Below are 25,473 nucleotides of genomic sequence, written 5' to 3' on the forward strand. Positions count from 1 at the left end.
GAGCAGTATGGAGATTCCTGAAAAAAACTAAGAATAAAACTATCATATGATCCAGCAGTTCCACTACTGGGCGTATACCCTGCCTGAGAAACTCACAACTCAAACAGAAACATGTAGCCTAATGTTTACTGCAGCACTATTTACGATAGCCAGGACACAGAAGCAACCTAGATATCTGTCAATGGATCAATAGACAAAGAAGTAGTGGTACATATATACAATGGAATATTACTCAGCCATAAAAGGGAACAAATTTGAGTCAGTCATAATGAGGTAGATGAACCTAGAGACTATTATACAGAATGACATAAGTCACAGAAAACCAAATATAGTATATTAAAGCATATATATGAAATCTAGACAAATGGCACTGATGAACCTATTTGCAGGGAAGGAATGGAGAAACAGAATAGAGAATGGACTTGAGGACATAGCAGGGGAATGAGAGGGTGAGATGAATTGAAAATGTAGCACTTATATATACATATGTGTGTGTATATATGTATGTGTGTGTGTGTGTGTGTGTGTGTGTATACACACACTACCATGTGTAGAAGAAATAGCTAGTGAGAAGTTGCTATATAACACAGGGAACCCAGACTGGAGCTTTGTATGAACTAAAAGGGCAGGATGGGGGGAGGGGATTGGAGAGGGAGAGGATATATATACATAGTTACAACTGATTTGTAACGTTGTATGGCAGAAGCCAGCACTACATTGTAATGCAATTATCCTCCATTTAAAAATTTTAAATGTCAAACTGAGGTCCGATATTTTCCTCCAATTTAACAGCAAGAAATTTGAAGCATTGATATTAATCATTTTGGTTGTTATTGGAGGGGAATCTTCTTGTTATATGGAGGAAGGGGCTTCCTCAACCTCTCATCTCTCTTCCTGTCCCTGAAAAATATTACCGTTCTAAAGACTTTTCTGGGGATGTAGTAAGAATGTTGGAGAAGGAAATGGCAACCCACTCCGGTGTTCTTGACTGGAGAATCCCCGGGACGGAGGAGCCTGGTGAGCTGCCGTCTATGGGGTCGCACAGAGTCGGACACGACTGATGCGACTTAGCAGCAGCAGCAGTAAGAATGTACTTGCTTCCCTGCCATTTTAACATTTGCAAGAACGATAGACATCTGAAAAATAAATAATATCATAAAGAGCAGAAAAGCAACATTTCCCCAAAACATAAAACCCAAAAAACACCTGTTGAATGTTTTTATCTGCATTTCATTGTTCAAGAATGCATTATATTCTTTCTTATGCAGGCATTTATATATTTATGCATGTAGGCATGTGTTTGTATACTGATCTACAAAAGGTAAGATCTCATTTTAGTTTTTCATCCCTCCTATCACTATAATGGGTTGACATATGTCCTGAAAAAGACATGTCCAAACCACAATTCCTGAACCTGCGATGAGACCATTTTGGGGAATAAGGTCTGTGGCATGAAACTACGGATCTTGACATGAAATCATCCTGTATTTAGGGTAGACTCTACATCTAATGATTCGTGTCCTACAAGAAAAAGGAGAGAGGGAGAGCATTGTGACCTCACTAGCCCTTTTGAGATTGCTACAGCACCGCCCCCAAGATTAGGCTTCCCTGATAGCTCCGTTTGTAAAGAATCTGTCTGAAGTGCGGGAGACCTGGGTTCGATCCCTGGGTTGGGAAGATCCCCTGGAGAAGGGAAAAGCTACCCACTCCAGTATTCTGGCCTGGAGAATTCCATGGACTGTATAGTCCACGGGGTCGCAAAGAGTCAGACACGCGTAAACGACTCGCACTGTGCAGGAGAGAGGAGGGTCTGCTCGGAGCCCCGAGAAGTGCGCAGGCGCGACCCCACAGCAAAGGTCAAATGGAAGTCCCTTTGCTGAGGCGTCATCCCGGAAGAAGCGTCGGTCTTCGTGGAGTGGTTGCCTGGGCACCTCAGCCGTCTCAGGCTTAGCTGCTCAGAACTAAGGGATTCTCCTCACCTGGGAACAGGGAGGAATGGAACTTGGCGCCTGCCGTCTGCCTCACTAGAGAGCCCTGCGCCCACCATCTGCTGTACGGCAACGGCTGTCAGTGCCTGGGAGCAGTCAAGGTTCGTTTGCTTCCTTTCAGGGTACTTGTCTTTAACACGGACAAATACACCGGCTTCTGGGGTCGAACTGTTTACCTGGCCCACAGAGCCTTTTTACTTAAAGACATTTGAGGTTCCCAATCCTGGAATTCTGGCATTGATGTTGAATACACCTTTATTAGCATATTAAAATGGCTGTACCCAAAGACACCATCCCTTCCTTGTTGGAATGCCAGTGCCACATCTGTATGGAAATCCTCACTGAGCCTGTGACACTGCCTTGCAACCACACGCTCTGTAAAACATGCTTCGAATTGACTATGGAGAAGACAAGTTTGCGCTGTCCTTTCTGTCGCCGCTGGGTCTCTTCGTGGACTCGGTACCACAACCGAAAAAATTCTCTTGTCAATATGGAACTGTGGGAGATAATTCAAAAACACTATCCAGAGGAATGCCGGCTTAGACTCTCTGGGCAACAATCAGAGGAAATCGTTGATGACTATCAGCCAGTTTGTCTATCAAGTCAGCCTGCGGAATTAAGCAGAGAATATGAAGAGGAGAGAAGCAAGATGGAGGCAGAGCAACGAGCCATTCAGGAGGAAGAAAACAAAGCCAGTGAAGAATACATACGGAGATTACTGGCAGAGGAGGAGGAAGAGGAAGAGGGACAGGCAGAAAAAAGGCACAGAGAGATGGAAGAACAACTGAAAAGTGATGAAGCGCTGGCAAGAAGGCTAAGCCTTAATATTAGCAATGTCTGTGAGGAAAGTGTCTCGGCTTTCCGCTCGGATTCCAAAGAATCTACTCCCGTCACAACCGAGTCACCAAGGAAAAGGAAGCGCAAACAAAAACACACTGGTGATATTCAGAAGTGTTTGTCACCGAATTCTCAACTTGAGTCAGCGTCACAGTCTGAAGTTGTAGAAGACAGGAAAACCTCCAGATGCAAGGCAACTGACAGCAGTGATAGGAAGAACCCTATGTGGCAAGACACAGAAATTGAGGAAGATATGCCAGCACTTTCTCCTCAAATATGCCTTGAAGTTCAAAAGCAAGATGCAGAAGCTTCAGTGGTGTCACCTAGACCTCAGTTATGTGCCAGTGGTGGAGAACGGTACCTTGAAGGAAAAGTCAAAACAAAACAAAGCAGTCATGAAAGAGAGGTATGTGTCATCAGTCATGAAGAACCTAAAGCTGGAATTTCCTCTTCTGGAGAAGCTGCAATTAAGCCTTATGGCAAAACAGAGAGTGGATGTACAGTGTCAGATACGATGAAGACACTGAAAAATAACACAGTTGTGACAGAAAATGAGGAGTCTCATCTACTGACCAATAAAGATATCTCCAGAGCAAAAAACCAGAAGTCTTTGTCTGAAGCAGTCAGCGATCCATGCCGTTCTAGAAAAAGAAGAAAAAATGTTCCTCGGCGCATCCTCAGACCAAGAGTAAACAAGTCCACTTCATCCCAACACTGATAGATTTGGAACGTCTATTTTTTGACAGACATAAACAAGAAGAACAGGATAGGTTATTAGCATTGCAACTTCAGCAAGAGGTGAACCAAGAACAAATGAGGCCAGCCTGGCTAAATGGATCCCCAGATGAATATCAGTTACGGGCTACCTCATCACCTCTAGGCAAATTACTAAATGGACACAGGAAGAATGCCAAAGAGAGAAGCTTCAAAAGACAAACTGATCTAGAGCATCCAGTACCTCACAGAGCCTCAAAAAGTGAAAATTAGCAACCTTCTTTTAAGTTCCAGTTGTAACATTGTTCAGTTAATGCAAGAAAGTTCAAGTTCTATTATAGATACTTGTACATAAAACGACTCATGGCCTACAGCCTGGGAGGTCAAGGAAAAGTATCTTTCAGATGTTTCACAGATATACAACGTAATGCTTGGGTAAGAAGAGTGTTTACAACCTGGTAAAGCTGGATTGTGAAGCTCTATCATAGATCCTTTATAAATTTTTCGTTAGTGCTGCTCTGTGGGCACACTCAATTGTCCCTAATTAAAGGCCTGTGTGATTACAGGGGCAGAGTATACAGATGTGTTTCTGCCAAACCCAGTTGTAAGCAAGAGTTCCACTCCCTTCATTTTTTAATAACTGTGATGGGCTAAGTTTAAGTTGACGGTCCTTATGGATATAAAAATGCCTTGGCCAGCTCCCAAGAAATCTTAATGTCCATGCGTTTCCCCCAAAAATGCATATTTTAGTGCCTTTGAGCACTTTTTTGTCCTGACTAGTAATCAGAGCAACATTATAATATACCAAGTAACTAAGGAAGCCAGGCAGAGTTTAAAATCTGTTTTCTTGCAACTTTCTCATTATATTTCCAGAGCACTTGAAATGTATCTTCCCCAACACTAATTTCCATCTCTAGTTTAATTGCTTTCAGTATTACAGCATTTTCTTTGACTTCAAATGGGTTAAATCGTGAAGTCAGAAAAATCAGACTTTTCTGGAAAATGATGACCTAGCTGAGAGAAAGGAGAGTTGATGCAAAAGGAGTTAATCTTGGCTTGAGACTGGGTGGGTTAGATTGAGAATTTGGAAGTACTGGAACCGAGTGGATGATAGACAACTGGGTCTAGGATGGAGTAGCAGGTGGAGTTTGGCAATGTATTCTTTCTTGTCTTTTCTTTGCTAAATGACACAGAAAGCACGTGCGTTTTACTGCTTTTCACACCATACTATGTAATCTGCTATTCCAAAACACAAAATGGGAATTTACTGTAGCAGAGTTATGTCGTAGTATCCTGTGTGGTAGAACCTGACTAAACATTTTGTTTCCTTATGTTGTCATTTGTATTGATACTGACTCTTATTTGTGTATATGCACAAAAATGGAAAGGATGATACTTGGATTTTGCCCTACCTTAGCCCTGAAAGTTAAATCAAAGAGCAGCAATTTCACTTGTGAAATTTAACTTAGAGACTGTTAAACTTTTATTTCATTAATATGAAAAACTGGGAGCGAAAAGCAACAGTTTTAACAGCATTTCTGCTCATGTCTACTTTGCCATCCTTTTAAGGTAATAATACAATAAAATGTCCTAGAGCTAATAATTCTAGCTTAAGTTTGTCAATGATTTTATACATTATTACGCTTTTTGCCTCAAAATTACATAACTGAAATTCTGTAATCCTTGCATATTTGATGACATATACTTCAGTATGGATTGGGTGATAATGGGTAGAATTCTGAAGCTAATTTAAACTTTAATTTCCCCTTTCTCATAAAGGATTGTCCCCTGAGTGATGATTGTGCTGAAATGAAGTGTAGTTAGAAACTAACCAAATTTGTCTAAAATAGACTAAAATCTCTTTTATTCAGACCAATACTTTTTAAACCTGTTTTGCTTTACATTTTAAGGACTCCTTGAATGTATTTATTTATTTATTTATTTTATCATTTATTCATTTTTTGAGTCCTTTTTTTTTTTTTTAACATTTAGAGGACTCCTTGAATTTAAAGTTTTGTAATTACATCATCCTGGAGTAGTCCATGACCAAAAAAGGTATAAAACTAGATAAAAGGGGAAAACTGCTTTTTAATATGTGCTTAGTCGTGTAACCTATATTTCACCAAAGATTTCCCCATTGAGTCCTGTAGCCTCCAGAACATGTCTGAATCCTAATTTATTTCAGTACTCACATTTCACTCTGTCCAGGGTAGCAAATGTTTTAGATGTAATGAGCCATATTATTTTCAAATTATAATATTTAAAATGTTAAAAACAGTATTACAAAATAATCATTAAATCTTGCTTGACAAGGCAGGAGTAAGTACTTACAAATTATATGGAGTGAGTTCTCATGATATTGAAGCATTCCCAGAGACGTTCTAGAACTAACACATGAAAAAGATGTCCATTCCTTCATAGGGGATTGGAATGCAAAAGGAGGAAGTCAAGAGATACCTGGAATACCAGGAAAGTTTGGCCTTGGAGTACAAAATGAAGCTGAGAAAAGCCCAATAGAGTTTTGACAAGAGAATGCACTGGTCATGGAAAACAACCTCTTCCAGCAGTACAAGAGATGACTCTATACATGGACATCACCGGACGGTCAATACCAAAATCATATTGATTGTATTCTTTGCAGCCAAAAGGGGAGAAGTTCTATACAGTCAGCAAAACAAGACCGGGAGCTGACTGTGGCTCAGATCATGAGTTCCTTAATGGAAAATTCAGGATTAAATTGAAGAAAGTAGGGAAAACAACTATGCCATTCAGGTATGACCTAAATCAATTCCCTTATGGTATACAGTGGAAGTGATGAATAGATTCAAGGGATTAGATCTGATAGAATGCCTGAAGAACTATGGATGGGGGTTCATAACATTTTACAGGAGATACTGATCAAAACCATCCCCGAGGTAAAGAAATGCAAAAAGGCAAAATGGTTGTCTGAGTAGGCCTTAAAAATAGCTGAGGAAAAAAAAGAAGGGAAAGGCAAAAGAGAAAAGGAAATGTAGAGTTCCAAAGAATAGCATCTGAATGTAGAGTTGCAAAGAATAGCAAGGACAGATGAGAAAGCCTTCTTAAGTGGACAATGCAAAGAAATAGAGGAAACCAATAGAATGGGAAAGACTAGAGATCACTTCAAGAAAACTGGAGATACCAAAGGAATATTTCATGCAAAGATGGGCACAATAAACGACAGAAACAGCAAGAGCCTAACAGAAACAGAAGATATTAGGAATACAGAGAAGAACTGTCCAAAAATGGTCTTAATTGCCGAATAACCACGATAGTGTGGTCATTCACTAGACCCAGACATCCTGGAATGTGAGGTCAAGTGGGCCTTAGGAAGCATTACTAAGAACACAGCCAGTGGATGTGATGGAATTCCAGGTAAAGATGAATGCTGTTAAAGTGCTGCACTTAATAGGCTAGCAAATTTGGAAAACTCAGCAGTGGCTGTAGGATAGGTAAAGTTCAGTTTTCATTCCAATCCCAAAGAAGGGCAATGCCAAAGAATGTACAAACTATGGTACACCTGTGCTCACTTCATATGCTACCAGGTGGCAGTAGTGGTAAAGAACCCGCCTGCCAGTGCAGGAAACATCAGCAAAACAGGTTCAATCCCTGGGTCAGGAAGATCCCCTGGAGGAGGGCATGGCAATCCAATCCAGTGTTCTTGCCTGGAGAATCCCTTGGACAGAGTGGCCTGGCAGGCTATGGTCCATAGTGTCGCAAAGAGTCAGATACAGCTGAAGCAACTTAGTACAGGTGTTTTTCTGGAATCCCCTTGCTCTTTCTATGACCCAATGGATGCTGGCAATTTGATCTCTGGTTCCTCTACCTTTTCTAAATCCATTTGTGCATCTGGAAGTTCTCAGTTCACATACTAATGAACCCTAGCTTGATGGATTTTGAGCATGGCCTTGCTAGCATGTGAAATGATCTCGATTGTATGGTAGTTTGAACATTCTTTGGCCTTGCCCTTCTTTGGGATTGGAATGAAAACTGATTTTTCCAGTCCTGTGGCCACTGCTGAGTTTTCCAAATTTGCTGATATGTTGCGTGCAACACTTTAACAGCACCATCTTTTAGGATTTAAATAGCTCAGCTGGAATTCCATCACTTCCACTGACTTTCCATAATCATGTTTCCTAAGGCCCAATTGAATTCACACTGCAGGATGTCTGGCTGTAGGTTAGTAGCCACACCATCGTGGCTTTCTGGGTCACTACTATCTTTTTTGTATAGTTCTTATGTGTTTTTGCCACTTCTTAATCTCTTTTGCTTTTGTCAGGTCCTTGCTATTTCCGTCTTTCATTGTGCCCATCCTTGCATAAAATGTTCCCTTCATATCTTAGTTATCTTGAAGACATCTCTAGTCTTTACCATCTTATTGTCCTCTTCTTTTTTATTTTTTTTGGCATTATTCACATAAGAAGGCTTATCCAAGACACTTTATTTGTAGGAAAAAGTGAAAAATGCATTTAGGAAAAAAAAATCATTAAAACATCTTAAAACCATATAATTTATGGAGAATAATTCTTAACATTTGAGTATATGTTTGTTTTTGAGACATTTTTCTATATAAATATGTGTTCGTCTTACAGCATAGTAATCAGGTGATGGCCTACTTATCATTTTATACAACTGCTTTCTTTGGAGCAATACCAGTGTAGGCTTCCTGGGTAGTGCTAGTGGTAGAAGAACCCATGTGCCGGTGCAGGAGAGCTGAGAGACAGAGGTTCGATCCCTGGGTCGGGAAGATGCCTTCGAGGAGGTCATGGCAAGCCATATCACTATTCTTGCCTGGAGAATCCCATGGACAGAGGAGCCTGGTGGGCTAGAGTCCATGGGTTCACAAAGAGTCACAAATAATATAGGCCCACGTAATCATAAAAATAGGAATAGAAACACCAATGGCCAATTTAGGTATGATAATTCTAAGAATTGTTAATTATTTTTGCTGACTCCCTCAGTTCCCCACTCTTTTGTAAGTGCTAAACCTGTAGTTGCTCATTAAACTCTCACTACAATCTATGAGGAGGAGCTACTGTTGCCCAACTTGAAACATCAAGGAAATGAGGCACATTGAGGGCAGGGCTAAGCAGTCACAAGACTAAGATGTGAACAGATTCTAGGGCCTGCTGTGCCCCACATCTAACTTCTTCTCATCTGGTAAGACTCATTGTCATCAGGGCACACAACTCTTTGGAAAACCATACACAAAAACGAATTAAAAATGAACTAAAGACTTAAGTGTAAGGCCAGAAATTATAAAACTGTTTGATGAAAACATAGGCAGAACACTCTATGCCATAAATCGTAGCAAGATCCTCTTGGACCTGCCTCTTAAACTAACGGAAATAAAAGCAGAACTTAACAAATGCAACCTAATAAAACTTAAAAGATTTTGCACAGCAAGGGAAACTATAAACAAAATGAAAAGTTAGCCCTCAGAATGGGAGCAAAAAGTATTCCAAACAAAAAAACCGACAGAGGACAAATCTCCAAAATATATAAGCCTCTCAGTCAGTTCAATATCAGAAATACAAACAAGCCAATCACAAAAATAGGCAGAAGACTGAAACAGCCACTTCTCCAAAAAAGACATGCAGATGGCCAATAAACACACGAAAAGATGCTCTACATTGCTCATTATTAGAGAAATGCAAATCAAAACTACAGTGAACTACTACCTCATGCCAGTCAGAATGGCTATCATGAAAAAATCTATAAACAATAAATGCTGGAGAAGATGTGGAGAAAAGGGAACCCTCTTGCACTGTTGGTGGGAATGTAAATTGATACAGCCACTATGGGGAGCAGTATGGAGATTCCTGAAAAAAACTAAGAATAAAACTATCATATGATCCAGCAGTTCCACTACTGGGCGTATACCCTGCCTGAGAAACTCACAACTCAAACAGAAACATGTAGCCTAATGTTTACTGCAGCACTATTTACGATAGCCAGGACACAGAAGCAACCTAGATATCTGTCAATGGATCAATAGACAAAGAAGTAGTGGTACATATATACAATGGAATATTACTCAGCCATAAAAGGGAACAAATTTGAGTCAGTCATAATGAGGTAGATGAACCTAGAGACTATTATACAGAATGACATAAGTCACAGAAAACCAAATATAGTATATTAAAGCATATATATGAAATCTAGACAAATGGCACTGATGAACCTATTTGCAGGGAAGGAATGGAGAAACAGAATAGAGAATGGACTTGAGGACATAGCAGGGGAATGAGAGGGTGAGATGAATTGAAAATGTAGCACTTATATATACATATGTGTGTGTATATATGTATGTGTGTGTGTGTGTGTGTGTGTGTGTGTGTGTGTGTGTGTGTATACACACACTACCATGTGTAGAAGAAATAGCTAGTGAGAAGTTGCTATATAACACAGGGAACCCAGACTGGAGCTTTGTATGAACTAAAAGGGCAGGATGGGGGGAGGGGATTGGAGAGGGAGAGGATATATATACATAGTTACAACTGATTTGTAACGTTGTATGGCAGAAGCCAGCACTACATTGTAATGCAATTATCCTCCATTTAAAAATTTTAAATGTCAAACTGAGGTCCGATATTTTCCTCCAATTTAACAGCAAGAAATTTGAAGCATTGATATTAATCATTTTGGTTGTTATTGGAGGGGAATCTTCTTGTTATATGGAGGAAGGGGCTTCCTCAACCTCTCATCTCTCTTCCTGTCCCTGAAAAATATTACCGTTCTAAAGACTTTTCTGGGGATGTAGTAAGAATGTTGGAGAAGGAAATGGCAACCCACTCCGGTGTTCTTGACTGGAGAATCCCCGGGACGGAGGAGCCTGGTGAGCTGCCGTCTATGGGGTCGCACAGAGTCGGACACGACTGATGCGACTTAGCAGCAGCAGCAGTAAGAATGTACTTGCTTCCCTGCCATTTTAACATTTGCAAGAACGATAGACATCTGAAAAATAAATAATATCATAAAGAGCAGAAAAGCAACATTTCCCCAAAACATAAAACCCAAAAAACACCTGTTGAATGTTTTTATCTGCATTTCATTGTTCAAGAATGCATTATATTCTTTCTTATGCAGGCATTTATATATTTATGCATGTAGGCATGTGTTTGTATACTGATCTACAAAAGGTAAGATCTCATTTTAGTTTTTCATCCCTCCTATCACTATAATGGGTTGACATATGTCCTGAAAAAGACATGTCCAAACCACAATTCCTGAACCTGCGATGAGACCATTTTGGGGAATAAGGTCTGTGGCATGAAACTACGGATCTTGACATGAAATCATCCTGTATTTAGGGTAGACTCTACATCTAATGATTCGTGTCCTACAAGAAAAAGGAGAGAGGGAGAGCATTGTGACCTCACTAGCCCTTTTGAGATTGCTACAGCACCGCCCCCAAGATTAGGCTTCCCTGATAGCTCCGTTTGTAAAGAATCTGTCTGAAGTGCGGGAGACCTGGGTTCGATCCCTGGGTTGGGAAGATCCCCTGGAGAAGGGAAAAGCTACCCACTCCAGTATTCTGGCCTGGAGAATTCCATGGACTGTATAGTCCACGGGGTCGCAAAGAGTCAGACACGCGTAAACGACTCGCACTGTGCAGGAGAGAGGAGGGTCTGCTCGGAGCCCCGAGAAGTGCGCAGGCGCGACCCCACAGCAAAGGTCAAATGGAAGTCCCTTTGCTGAGGCGTCATCCCGGAAGAAGCGTCGGTCTTCGTGGAGTGGTTGCCTGGGCACCTCAGCCGTCTCAGGCTTAGCTGCTCAGAACTAAGGGATTCTCCTCACCTGGGAACAGGGAGGAATGGAACTTGGCGCCTGCCGTCTGCCTCACTAGAGAGCCCTGCGCCCACCATCTGCTGTACGGCAACGGCTGTCAGTGCCTGGGAGCAGTCAAGGTTCGTTTGCTTCCTTTCAGGGTACTTGTCTTTAACACGGACAAATACACCGGCTTCTGGGGTCGAACTGTTTACCTGGCCCACAGAGCCTTTTTACTTAAAGACATTTGAGGTTCCCAATCCTGGAATTCTGGCATTGATGTTGAATACACCTTTATTAGCATATTAAAATGGCTGTACCCAAAGACACCATCCCTTCCTTGTTGGAATGCCAGTGCCACATCTGTATGGAAATCCTCACTGAGCCTGTGACACTGCCTTGCAACCACACGCTCTGTAAAACATGCTTCGAATTGACTATGGAGAAGACAAGTTTGCGCTGTCCTTTCTGTCGCCGCTGGGTCTCTTCGTGGACTCGGTACCACAACCGAAAAAATTCTCTTGTCAATATGGAACTGTGGGAGATAATTCAAAAACACTATCCAGAGGAATGCCGGCTTAGACTCTCTGGGCAACAATCAGAGGAAATCGTTGATGACTATCAGCCAGTTTGTCTATCAAGTCAGCCTGCGGAATTAAGCAGAGAATATGAAGAGGAGAGAAGCAAGATGGAGGCAGAGCAACGAGCCATTCAGGAGGAAGAAAACAAAGCCAGTGAAGAATACATACGGAGATTACTGGCAGAGGAGGAGGAAGAGGAAGAGGGACAGGCAGAAAAAAGGCACAGAGAGATGGAAGAACAACTGAAAAGTGATGAAGCGCTGGCAAGAAGGCTAAGCCTTAATATTAGCAATGTCTGTGAGGAAAGTGTCTCGGCTTTCCGCTCGGATTCCAAAGAATCTACTCCCGTCACAACCGAGTCACCAAGGAAAAGGAAGCGCAAACAAAAACACACTGGTGATATTCAGAAGTGTTTGTCACCGAATTCTCAACTTGAGTCAGCGTCACAGTCTGAAGTTGTAGAAGACAGGAAAACCTCCAGATGCAAGGCAACTGACAGCAGTGATAGGAAGAACCCTATGTGGCAAGACACAGAAATTGAGGAAGATATGCCAGCACTTTCTCCTCAAATATGCCTTGAAGTTCAAAAGCAAGATGCAGAAGCTTCAGTGGTGTCACCTAGACCTCAGTTATGTGCCAGTGGTGGAGAACGGTACCTTGAAGGAAAAGTCAAAACAAAACAAAGCAGTCATGAAAGAGAGGTATGTGTCATCAGTCATGAAGAACCTAAAGCTGGAATTTCCTCTTCTGGAGAAGCTGCAATTAAGCCTTATGGCAAAACAGAGAGTGGATGTACAGTGTCAGATACGATGAAGACACTGAAAAATAACACAGTTGTGACAGAAAATGAGGAGTCTCATCTACTGACCAATAAAGATATCTCCAGAGCAAAAAACCAGAAGTCTTTGTCTGAAGCAGTCAGCGATCCATGCCGTTCTAGAAAAAGAAGAAAAAATGTTCCTCGGCGCATCCTCAGACCAAGAGTAAACAAGTCCACTTCATCCCAACACTGATAGATTTGGAACGTCTATTTTTTGACAGACATAAACAAGAAGAACAGGATAGGTTATTAGCATTGCAACTTCAGCAAGAGGTGAACCAAGAACAAATGAGGCCAGCCTGGCTAAATGGATCCCCAGATGAATATCAGTTACGGGCTACCTCATCACCTCTAGGCAAATTACTAAATGGACACAGGAAGAATGCCAAAGAGAGAAGCTTCAAAAGACAAACTGATCTAGAGCATCCAGTACCTCACAGAGCCTCAAAAAGTGAAAATTAGCAACCTTCTTTTAAGTTCCAGTTGTAACATTGTTCAGTTAATGCAAGAAAGTTCAAGTTCTATTATAGATACTTGTACATAAAACGACTCATGGCCTACAGCCTGGGAGGTCAAGGAAAAGTATCTTTCAGATGTTTCACAGATATACAACGTAATGCTTGGGTAAGAAGAGTGTTTACAACCTGGTAAAGCTGGATTGTGAAGCTCTATCATAGATCCTTTATAAATTTTTCGTTAGTGCTGCTCTGTGGGCACACTCAATTGTCCCTAATTAAAGGCCTGTGTGATTACAGGGGCAGAGTATACAGATGTGTTTCTGCCAAACCCAGTTGTAAGCAAGAGTTCCACTCCCTTCATTTTTTAATAACTGTGATGGGCTAAGTTTAAGTTGACGGTCCTTATGGATATAAAAATGCCTTGGCCAGCTCCCAAGAAATCTTAATGTCCATGCGTTTCCCCCCAAAATGCATATTTTAGTGCCTTTGAGCACTTTTTTGTCCTGACTAGTAATCAGAGCAACATTATAATATACCAAGTAACTAAGGAAGCCAGGCAGAGTTTAAAGTCTGTTTTCTTGCAACTTTCTCATTATATTTCCAGAGCACTTGAAATGTATCTTCCCCAACACTAATTTCCATCTCTAGTTTAATTGCTTTCAGTATTACAGCATTTTCTTTGACTTCAAATGGGTTAAATCGTGAAGTCAGAAAAATCAGACTTTTCTGGAAAATGATGACCTAGCTGAGAGAAAGGAGAGTTGATGCAAAAGGAGTTAATCTTGGCTTGAGACTGGGTGGGTTAGATTGAGAATTTGGAAGTACTGGAACCGAGTGGATGATAGACAACTGGGTCTAGGATGGAGTAGCAGGTGGAGTTTGGCAATGTATTCTTTCTTGTCTTTTCTTTGCTAAATGACACAGAAAGCACGTGCGTTTTACTGCTTTTCACACCATACTATGTAATCTGCTATTCCAAAACACAAAATGGGAATTTACTGTAGCAGAGTTATGTCGTAGTATCCTGTGTGGTAGAACCTGACTAAACATTTTGTTTCCTTATGTTGTCATTTGTATTGATACTGACTCTTATTTGTGTATATGCACAAAAATGGAAAGGATGATACTTGGATTTTGCCCTACCTTAGCCCTGAAAGTTAAATCAAAGAGCAGCAATTTCACTTGTGAAATTTAACTTAGAGACTGTTAAACTTTTATTTCATTAATATGAAAAACTGGGAGCGAAAAGCAACAGTTTTAACAGCATTTCTGCTCATGTCTACTTTGCCATCCTTTTAAGGTAATAATACAATAAAATGTCCTAGAGCTAATAATTCTAGCTTAAGTTTGTCAATGATTTTATACATTATTACGCTTTTTGCCTCAAAATTACATAACTGAAATTCTGTAATCCTTGCATATTTGATGACATATACTTCAGTATGGATTGGGTGATAATGGGTAGAATTCTGAAGCTAATTTAAACTTTAATTTCCCCTTTCTCATAAAGGATTGTCCCCTGAGTGATGATTGTGCTGAAATGAAGTGTAGTTAGAAACTAACCAAATTTGTCTAAAATAGACTAAAATCTCTTTTATTCAGACCAATACTTTTTAAACCTGTTTTGCTTTACATTTTAAGGACTCCTTGAATGTATTTATGTATTTTATCATTTATTCATTTTTTGAGTCCTTTTTTTTTTTTTTAACATTTAGAGGACTCCTTGAATTTAAAGTTTTGTAATTACATCTTCCTGGAGTAGTCGATGACCAAAAAAGTTATAAGACAGTGTAATGTTTTTAAGATTTACATATGTAGCCACTTATTTTTCTGTGTATAGTTTTCCTGACTAATGTCTTTTTTAAGGTAAATTTTAATTTTTCAGCTACTCTTTCTGATACTCCTACCATAAATGCATTTTTCTGATAAACTAGTAAATGTTTTGTGTCAGTCATTAGTATATACTGATGCTTTTCCTCCCATTTTCATGGAAGTTTTATGACAGTGTTTAATTTCTCAGGGAGTACTAAAACTGCACAGAGCTTGAGAATCTGGAAATGAAAATAATTGTTAAAAAGAAAAAGAAGAGAAGGAGAGAGAGATGTCACACAGGCAAGAAGGCCATGTGAAATGGAGGAGGACATTGAGGCCCTGCTGCCACAAACCAAGGAGCTCCAGAAGCATTCAGACCCAAGGAGAGGCAAGAATGGATACTACCCCAGAGCATTTGGAAGAAGCATGGTCCTGCCCAACACCTTTATTTTTGGCTTTACGTCTCTAGAGTTACGAGAGAATACATTTTTGACATTTCAGACAACATAGTTTGTGGAGTTTTGTTAAGCAGTCTTCAGTAGCTAATATGCTCACTAACAGCATCTCCAAATGTTCTTGTAAATAATCAACACACTGCATTCTATATTTTTCATGCCTACTGTGAGAGAAGTTGCAATAAAGATTTATAAGATGAAATCAATATAGATAACATTTTTTATTACCAAGGTTTTTAAAATGTATTGTCACTTTCAGTGCTCACAGCATCCCTGTGAGGCAGTCATTGTTACTAATTCCCATTTTATAATAGGAAAACTTAAAAAAAGGATAACTGAGGGACAGGGAGAAGAATAACTTGGGGGAGAGGGAAGAGGTTACCCGAGAAATATACAAAAAGTACGAAAGAGAGGCAGAAGTGTGTGTTGTTTAGTCGCTCAGTCGTGTCTTTGTGACCTTGTGGAATGTAGCCTGTCAGGCTCCTCTGTCCATGGGATTTCCCAGCCAAGAATGCTGAAATGGGTTGCCATTTTCTTCTCTAGTGTTACCTCTATAGAACCCTCTTAATTTAAAAAGAGGAGGAAGGGCTCACTGGAGTCATCAGAAACTCCTGAAAGAGGAGCTGGGCCTGGGATACTGGGCAGGACCTAAGGGGGCTAGATGGAAAGGAGGGGATGGGGAGGCCATCCTGACTGGAGTGAAGAGTGGGGCTGCCAGGTGAGCAGACAGGGCTGAGAGGTAACTGATGGGACACTCCAGGGATCTGAGGCCATCCGGGTGTAGGACTGATTGGGGAAGGACCATAGTTGCTTCCATGGGACACTACACAGCCCCTTTACACACTGATATGGTGTACAACGTTGGTAAGAAGTAAAGTGCTCCGTGCTTCTGTCACTGGTCTACAGGGCAGAGAAGGACCAGGTCCACTGACAGTAGGGGAGTTGAGCTGATGCTAAGTTCCCAGAGCCTCCTTTAAAGCAGGAAGCAGGCATAAAGCGAAAGGATTTATGACTAAGGGGTCCCCCACACCTTCTGGAGACCATACACCCCCTTTAGTTTCTCTCTGACCCCAGGTCCCATGGATTCCATCTGCCAGTGAGGTCCTGTCTGCCTCCTGGGGTCACATTACTAACCAGAACACTATGTCCACCCGTTAGCTCTCCCCCATACTCTGGTTTGTTCCATCTCTACATCATCCCTGAGATCACTCGGGCTTTTCTCCTCCTTCGTTGCCTCAACCCCTTTCATCAGCTCAGTGAGGTGTATCACAACATTGTTCTTTCCTTCACACCTATTATGATTTATTCCTTATAATGTTTCTTTGAAGAGTTCAATGATTTACACTCAGAAGTTATATAGCTAAGATACAACCAAGTGTAATACAAAGATTGGTCTGAAGTCTTCACAGTGAAGACCCTACAAAATCTCTTATTTCAAGGAAATAAGAAAAATGAACAAAAACAACACAAGGCTTCTTTGGCTTCAGAATCTCAATAGAAAATAGCCTCAACAGTTAGTGAAACTGTAGGTGTTAACATATCATGCAAAACAGATCTTGTGCCAATATTAAAATTAACACCCAGGCTTTTGTATAGTCGGCATTTCTTATAAACAGTAAAATATATGTAACGTCTCAACCATAAAATGTTCGTGTTAAAGTGTCTAACATGAGCTGCTTTAATATTTTGAGGCGAAAAAGTTTCAGAACATCACAATGGAAGCAATCCAACACTGAAAAACTCTAGTGATCAAAGACATTCTCTTTTAGTTTATGTAAAACAATTCATAATTACAAAGGGAATGTCCCAGTTGTGTATAGTAGAAGACAAGCCACTTTTCCAGACCAAAGGCACTCAAGACTTGGGATGAAATGAGCTCTGATCACATCCAGCCAAGTGGAGCTGGTTCCTTTAAAGCAGTGATTACATATTCTTCAGCTTGAGCCCTCGAGGACAAAGGAAATCAGAAAACATTTCCTTCTCTTTAAACCTACCTTGGGCTTCCCAGGTGGCACAGTGGTAAATAATCTACCTTCAAATGCAGGATACACAAGAGACACAGGTTCGATTCCTGGGTTGGGAAGATCTCCTGGAGTAGGAAATGGCAACCCACTCCAGTACTCTTGCCTGGAAAATTCCAGGGACAGGGGAATCTGGCAGGCTACTGTCTATGGGGTCGCAAAAATGGGACACAACTGAGCATGCACGTGGTCGTGCACACAGACACACACACTCACTTCGCCCATACTGGTCAGTCTCATTGCTCTGGTCAAGTGAGTGGAAGGCAGTTCAGTTCCAGTTCAGAGCCACCATGTTCCCATGCAAAGGTGCCATGTGGATGATCCAGACTTAATATTTTTCCTGAGAGCCCCTTGCCACACATCTTCATGAGATGATCGAGACCGTATACTTTGAGACTGCTTCCTGACTAGGCTCCTTTCAAGACAGACACTGACAGCGCCATTCTTCATGGGGCCAAGTAGTTTTCTTGGTCAACTCCTGAGTCCCCATGGCAAGGCCAGAGGAACTTGAGAACATTTGTTGATGGACTTTTGTGGGAGCATGAGAGAATATGCGAGAGTAAGTCTTCTTCACTCCAAAACCACTGAGTCTACTTCAGTGTGGTGCTGGACTTAACTAGCCCAACTCTTGTGCACTAGTTTTTCCCCCACATTTTCTGGTTTTTTTTTTCTATTTTATCTTCATCTTGTTAAATGGCAGGTATTGGATCCCACCCTCAATGAAATAAAAACACTATATACTGGGGAAGACAAAGAAGGCAACATTTCTATCAGAAAATGCTTGCATGACCAGTCTCACTAAACATGCTCAGGGGAGAAAGTTTTGCATCAATGTTTTCATGCTTTTTTTAACCTTTAGAAATTAAACACAACTTTTAACGTAGAACAATTCAACAGTAATGAGTATAACCTTGAGTATCGATACTGTTGTGCAAATTGAAGGTGGGTGGTTTAGTCCAGAGCTGACCATCCTGATATCAATTCTTGGCACCTAACAGTACATGTCATCACATTTGTTTAAAACAACCCTTTCATGTTTCGGTGTTAATGAGAAAACTAGTATCCTAGTGTGACATTTGCTCTTCTTAAAACATCTAGCAATCGGTGTATGCAGCTAAATTTTCTGTTTCAAGGAAGAAAGAAAATATTATCTTTTTCTAGAAGCTATTTCACAATCACCTGATTAGTGCAAATGTATGATAAAGCTTCTTCCAGGCAGATGGTGTTTGGGCATCCCATCAAATGACACAAGGGACAATACTGGCAATGAGAATCACACAGCTTCTTTAGAAGCAAACACTGTAAAGATGAAGGTTAAGTGAACAAAGGGGTCAAGGTCCTATTCATATCCTGGATTCTGTGCTAATTCTGAACAAATCACACCTTTTGTCTGTGTGATAATCATATCCATTAGATTTCTGCGAATTTGTGGAGTTACAGGATTTTAAAATAAATTGTAAATGACCACTCTACTCTGAAAAATTCATGTCATATGTTATTGCAGAAAGTAATTTTATTATCTTGGTAAATAAAACCATGAATTCTACATAAAAGGAACAATCCCTTCATGTTCAAAAGTTTTTTTTTCATTGACATTGCAAGGGGAAAGTGGCAGGATGTGAGAATGCAGCACAACAGTAAGATGGGGTGATGCAGCCTGGCCCAGGGCATTCTGACATCAGCCCCATCCTGATGTTTCATTGCATGTTCTGTATTCTCATGAACAGCAGAGGATGGTGGCAAGTAAATCTGCTCACCGTCACGCATTTCTTCCAAGAAATGAGACAGTGATTTTTTGAAGAGCACATGTATGGTTTCTTAGATTGTGTCGCTTCTTCCCCTCTCCCATTCCTGGCAGAAGAAAACTCAGAAGATCTTTTGACTTGAATATTTGCCCATTTAGAAAAACCACACCATCACCACATACTTTTCCCTTAAAGATTTATTGATTTATTTATGGTTGCAATGAGTCTTCATTGCTGTACGCAGGCCTTCTCCAGTTGCAGCAAGCGGGGGCTACTCTCTAGTTGTGGTGCAGGAGCTTCTCATTGCGGTGGCTTTTCTTCTGGCGGAGGACGGGCTCTAGGCACGCAGGTGTCCGTATTTACAGCATGTGTGCTCAGTAGTTGCAGTTCACAGGCTCCAGAGTGCTGGCGCAGTAGTTGTGTTGCATGGGCTTAGTTGTCCCACAGCATGTGGTATCTTCCTGGGCCACGGATCGAACCAGTGTGTCCTGCATTGGCAGGTGGATTCTTCACCACTGAGCCACCAGGGAAGCCACCAAATGATTTTTTAAATAAATGAGGACAATGCCGAATTCATTCACATAATGGGAGCATCAACAGGTCCCAGAGTTAAGCTCTACACATTCTCCCAACCTATGCTGCCATGCATGGGATGGTAGTTTTGAAGAGGTCCTGAACTACAGTTGAGGACAGGTTTCTGTGACTGCGTGTTCCACTTCCAGATAACTTGGGCTTCTTGACCCCAAACAGCACATGCTGCCAACTTGGGCTCAAGTGGAGCCCATTCTGATTCAAGGCTTGAGTTCTGGAATGCTGCAGAACCTGAAAGCAGAAAGTTTTTGTTTCCTGAGGAACAGAGACAAGATGCTATTTTGTCTTGGAAATGAATTTTCTTCCTCTGGTTTTCTTCCTTCTTCCTATACCTTTGCTCCTGGCTCAGACGCAGCCAAGGTGGATGGGGCCCCTTGCATTCTGCCTCCTCCTCCTGCTGCATGGAGCCATGCACTTGGGTGGGGGCCCTGAAGAGAAGTGGGCCTTGCGCAGGCTGGACCTAGCTTTTGTGCACTTATTTCTGCAGAATTAAATCCAACATCATGACCACCCCTCAAAGAGAACTGCATTTGTTGACTAATCCACCCCCTTATGTTTGGGTAATTCTGTGCTGTGGGAGGCACTTGGGTTATTCCTATCTTACTCAAATGTGCATTTTACTGTTGTCCACACTAACTGACCTTTTAAAACTGTGTTTAGTAGAATCTCTGCACAGGATTTCCCCTGGGATATAACAGTTTGTTTCTGTTAATAGAAATGGGTTATCTGGAGAGGTTCCTTCATACACAGTTGGCCCTATCACTTTGGATTCTTTTCTTGGTAGCTTTTGTGCTTTACCAGGTGGGCCCACAATGCCCCTTTCATTCATCTTAAATTCATCTCTCTGCCAACCTCCTGAAGATCGGGATTAACAAAGATGCAAGGGGTAATTCCTAGGCTTCCCTGAGTCTTTTGACCTTAGAGAAGAAGTATTTGATAACCAGGGAATTGATCTGACAAAATCAGATAGAAGGTGTTAGTACAGTTTGGAACATCACATTGAAATAGAGGTATGTTTTAAGGAAAGAGAAAAAGTAATTGAAGTCAAAGTAACCAAATATCCAAGGAGATAATGTTCACTTCCCAACTGCCTGTTGAGAATATGGAGAAAATGTGTATCCTTATCTGTCATTCATTCATTGATTTATACATTCATATTAATAAATAATATGTGCCCCAAACAGCAGTGAGTGTCTGCACACCTAGCTCTTCCCACTGGTTTGGTCAATAAAGTTCCTTTATCATCTACGATTTGTAGAACAAGGCACTTTAAGTTTTCCGCTACACACATTGAAACAACATCCTTTAGTATCATATTGCATTTTTTGGTTTGTGGTTTTTTTTTGACCATGTTGTATGGCATGCAGAATCTTAGTTCCCCAGCTGGGGATTAAACCCATGCTCCTTGCAGTGGAAGTGTGGAGTTTTAACCACTGGACCTCCAGGGACATCCTGGTGTTATATATTTTGCTTCTACTATTAAACAGAATTTGGAAATTTCAAGAGGAAAAGGAAAGTATTTAATTATATTTTGGGGCTGTTCTTCCTTCCAGATGTTTCTAGATTTATTCTTTTACTAATTCCTTTCTGTTTCCTCTATTCATTCTTCAGGGTATATCTGCTGGTGAAAATTTTTTCTTAGTCTTTCTTCACTTGAGAATGCCTTTTTAATCCCCAATAATTTCTGAAGGATAATTAAGCTAGATACAGGATTTGAGGTTGTCAGTTCCTTTATTCCAGCACTTGGAAAATGTTGTGCCACTTCCTTGTGGACCACATCATTTCCGATAAGAAATTGCTGTCCTTTATATACCACTTTTCTCCTATAGGTAGTACGTTGTGTTTCTTTCCCTGATTTCCCTTTTGCCTTTACTTTTCTGAGCTTTCACTATGATGTTGCTTTTCCTAAGCTTCTTTAGATTTACTCTGCTTTGGGTCCACTCAATTTCTTAAAAATATAGATTTAGACACATATGTAATCAACTAATTTATTTTTATAGATTATTTATTATTTTTTATTTATTTGTTTATTTTTGGTTGCACTGGGTCTTTGTTGCTGTGTGCGGGCTTTCTCTAGTTGCAGTGAGTGGGGGCTGCTCTCTAGCTGTGCTGGGCAGGCTTCTCATTGTGGTGGCTTCTCTTGTTGCAGAGCATGGGCTCTAGGCTCACAGGCTTCAGTAGTTGCAGCTCGCGGGCTCTAGAGTGTGGGCTCAGTAGTTGTGGTGCACAGACTTAGGTGGTCCTCGGTATGTGGGATCTTCCTCAACCAGGGATGGACACTGTGTCCCCTGTATTGGCAGGCAGATTCTTAATCACTGGAACACCAGCGAAGTCCCTGGTCAATTAATTTATGACAAAAGGAACCAAGAATATACACTAGGGAAAGGACAAGAAATGGTGTTGAGAAAATTAGACAACCACATGCAAAATAATGAAGCTTGACCAGTATCTTCAACCATACACAAAAATGAACTCAAAATGGGGTTATAGACTTGAACATAAGACCTGAAATCATTAAACTCCTAGAAGAAAACAAGCAGTACACCCCTTGACATAGATCTTGGCAGTGATTTTTTAATCTGACACCAAAGCAAAAGCAACAAAAATAAATGGGACTACATCAAGCTACAAAGCTTATGCACAGCAAAGGAAACCATCAACAGAATTAAAAGACAACCTACTGAATGGGGTAAAATAATTTCAAATATCTGATAAGGGGCAAATGTCCAAAATATACAAAGAACTCATACTGCTCAATAGCAAATAATAATAATAATAATAATCTTATTTAAAAATGGACAGATCTGAACAGACATTTTTCCAAAGAATACATAGAGATGGCTAACAGGTACATGAAAAGTTGTTAAACATTATTAATTGTTGGGGAAGGGCAAATCAAAACCAAAATGAGATATCACTTTAAACTTGTTAGAATGACTGTTATTTAAAAAAGACGAGAAATAACAAGTGTTGGCAGGGATATGGAGAACTTTGTGCACTGTTGGTGGGAATGTAAATAGGTGCAACCACTATGGAAAACAGTCTGGGGGTTCCAAAGAAAATTGAAAAAAAAAAAAAAAGAACTATCATATGACCTGGCAGTTCCACTTCTGGGTATTTATCCAAAGAAAATAAAAACACTAATTTCAAAAGGCATGTGCATCCTCATGTTCATTGCAGTATTATTGATAGTAGCAAAGATATGGAAACAACCTAAGTATCCACAGTGTGTGAATGGATAAGGACGATGTGGTACGTGTATTTAATGGAATATTATCCTCCCATAAGAAAGAATAGAAATCTTTTTGCTTGGGATAACATGGATGGATCTTGACGGCATCATGCTAGGTAATTCAAACAGAGAAAGACAAATACTGTTTGATCTCTTTTATGTAGAATCTAAAACAACCCCCCCCCCCAAATCAAGCTCATAGATACAGTGAACAGATTGGTAGTTGCAGTAGGTGAGGGGTGGGGGGTGAGAAAAATGGAGAACTTTTTTAGCTTAAATAAATTGAGTAAATAATTTTACTTAAAAATGTAGGTTTAGATTTTTTGCCAGATTTGATGATTATTAGCCATTATTTTTCAAATCCATTTTCACCCATGCACTTTTTCTCCTCTCCTTCCAGAACAAAAATGAGACGCATAGTATATCCTTTGTTAGATCAATGGGTCCCTGAGGCTTTGTTCTTTTTTAAATACCTTTTCTCTTTGTTGTTTTGATTGTATAATCTCTAACATACTGTTTTCAAGTTCACTGATTCTTTTCTCTATTCTGCTCTTCAGTCTATCCATTGAGCTTTTAATTTGTTTCAGTTCTAAAAATTCTAATTGGTTTTCTCTATATCTTGTGTTTCTTTGCTAAGACTTGATTTTTTTTTCATTTGTTGCAAGCATATTTGTAAGTAATTATTGAAACATTTTCATAAGGTCTACTTTAAATTCCTGGTCAGATAATTCCAACATCCATGTCATTTCTGTGTTGGTGTCTGTTGATTGCTTTTTTTCAATTTGAGATTCGTCTGGTTCTTGGATATTGTATCCAGATTTTGAATAATGTGATATGACACTCTGTATCTTATTTATTTTTTATTTTTATTTATTATTTATTTGGCTGTGCCAGATCCTCATATTGAAGCACCTTTACATTATTAGAATAAGCTCCATAATGTGGAGCTCCATAATTTTTAACTGTGGTGTTGGAGAAGACTCTTGAGAGTCCCTTGGACTGCAAGGAGATCAAACCAATCAATCCTAAGGGAAATCAGTCCTGAATATTCATTGGAAGGACTGATGCTGAAGCGGAAACTCCAATACTTTGGCCATCTGATGCGAAGAACTGACTCATTGGAAAACACCTTGATGCTGGGAAAGATTGAAGGCAGGAGGAGAGGGGACGACAGAGGATGAGATGGTTGGATGGCATCACTGACTCGATGGACATGAGTTTGAGCAAGCTCCGGGAGTTGGTGATGGACAGGAAAGCCTGGCATGCTGCAGTCCATGGGGTCGCAACGAGTCAGACAGGACTGAGCCATTGAACTGACACAGAAGTCTGATAACGGAGGTATGTTGGTTCCACCTTGTGACAAAAGCCTGAACTGCAGTTTAAACATTTGGGAACAGGAAAGTGGGACAGAGGGGCAAACTCATCAGACAGAGCTTTCTAGAAGTCTGGATGGAAAGGGGGGGATTGCTTGGGTATGGCTATACTGATGGTCTCTTTCTGGCCATTTCATATAAAGGGAATCATATAATACGTGATCTTTTGCATATTCGGGTTTTCACTTGGCATAAATTTTTCAAGGTTCCTCTAAGCTGTAGCGTGTATCAGTACTTCATTCCTTTTTATTGCCAAATAACGTACCATGTTTTATTTATTCATTCACAAATTGGTGGATATTTAGGTTGTTTCCACTTTTGGCTATTATTAACAATGATTTCCATTCGTATATTGATATTTAAATATCTTATTCAATTTTAAAAGGTTACTTTCCATTTATAGTTATTATGAATATTGGCTATATTCCCAATGATGTACATCTTTGAGTCTATCTTATACCCAGCAGTTTGTACCTCCCACTCCTACTCCTCCACTCTTTTGTTCCTTCCCACCCACCACTGCTAGCCATGAGTTTTTCTCTATATCTGTGAGCCCATTTCTGTTATATTTGTTAGTTTGTTTTATTTTTTAGACTAACATGTAAGTGATATCATATAGTATTTGTCTGTCTCTGTCTGAAATTTCACTTAGCATAATACCCTCCAAATCAATCCATGTTTGTTGCTTGCTGCAGCTATTATTTCATTCTTTTTATGGCCGAGTAGTATTCCATTCTCTCTCTCTCTCTCTCTCTCTCTATATATATATATATATACATATACCACATCTTCTTTATACATTCATCTGTTGATGGACACTTAAGTTCCTTCTATACCTTGGCAATTATAAATAATGCCATGAACATTAATGCACATGTATCTCTTCATGTTAGTGTTTTTGTTTTGGTTATATACCCAGAAGTGGAAATGCTGGGTCATACAGTAGTTCTGTTTTAGTTTGTTTTTTTTTTAAATAAATTTATTTATTTTAGTTGGGGGCTAATTACAATATTGTAGTAGTTTTTGCCATACATTGACATGAATCAGCCATGGGTTTA

The 25,473-nt window shown here is 40.2% G+C and overlaps 2 pseudogenes across 2 annotated transcripts; both read left to right on the plus strand.

Annotated features, from left to right (window-relative positions):
• On the plus strand, positions 1–5,142 carry LOC145535839 (E3 ubiquitin-protein ligase RNF168 pseudogene; annotated as a pseudogene). The gene has a single exon (XR_014075513.1). The product of XR_014075513.1 is annotated as an E3 ubiquitin-protein ligase RNF168 pseudogene (transcript).
• Positions 5,143–10,141: 4,999 nt separating this feature from the next.
• Positions 10,142–15,659, plus strand: LOC145535865 (E3 ubiquitin-protein ligase RNF168 pseudogene; annotated as a pseudogene). The gene is made up of 2 exons (XR_014075519.1): positions 10,142–13,352; positions 15,207–15,659. The product of XR_014075519.1 is annotated as an E3 ubiquitin-protein ligase RNF168 pseudogene (transcript).
• The last annotated feature ends 9,814 nt before the right edge of the window (positions 15,660–25,473 follow it).

This window comes from Giraffa tippelskirchi, chromosome X, assembly GCF_054371585.1.
Source record: "Giraffa tippelskirchi isolate mGirTip1 chromosome X, T2T-mGirTip1v1.2.pri, whole genome shotgun sequence".
NCBI lineage: Eukaryota > Metazoa > Chordata > Mammalia > Artiodactyla > Giraffidae > Giraffa > Giraffa tippelskirchi.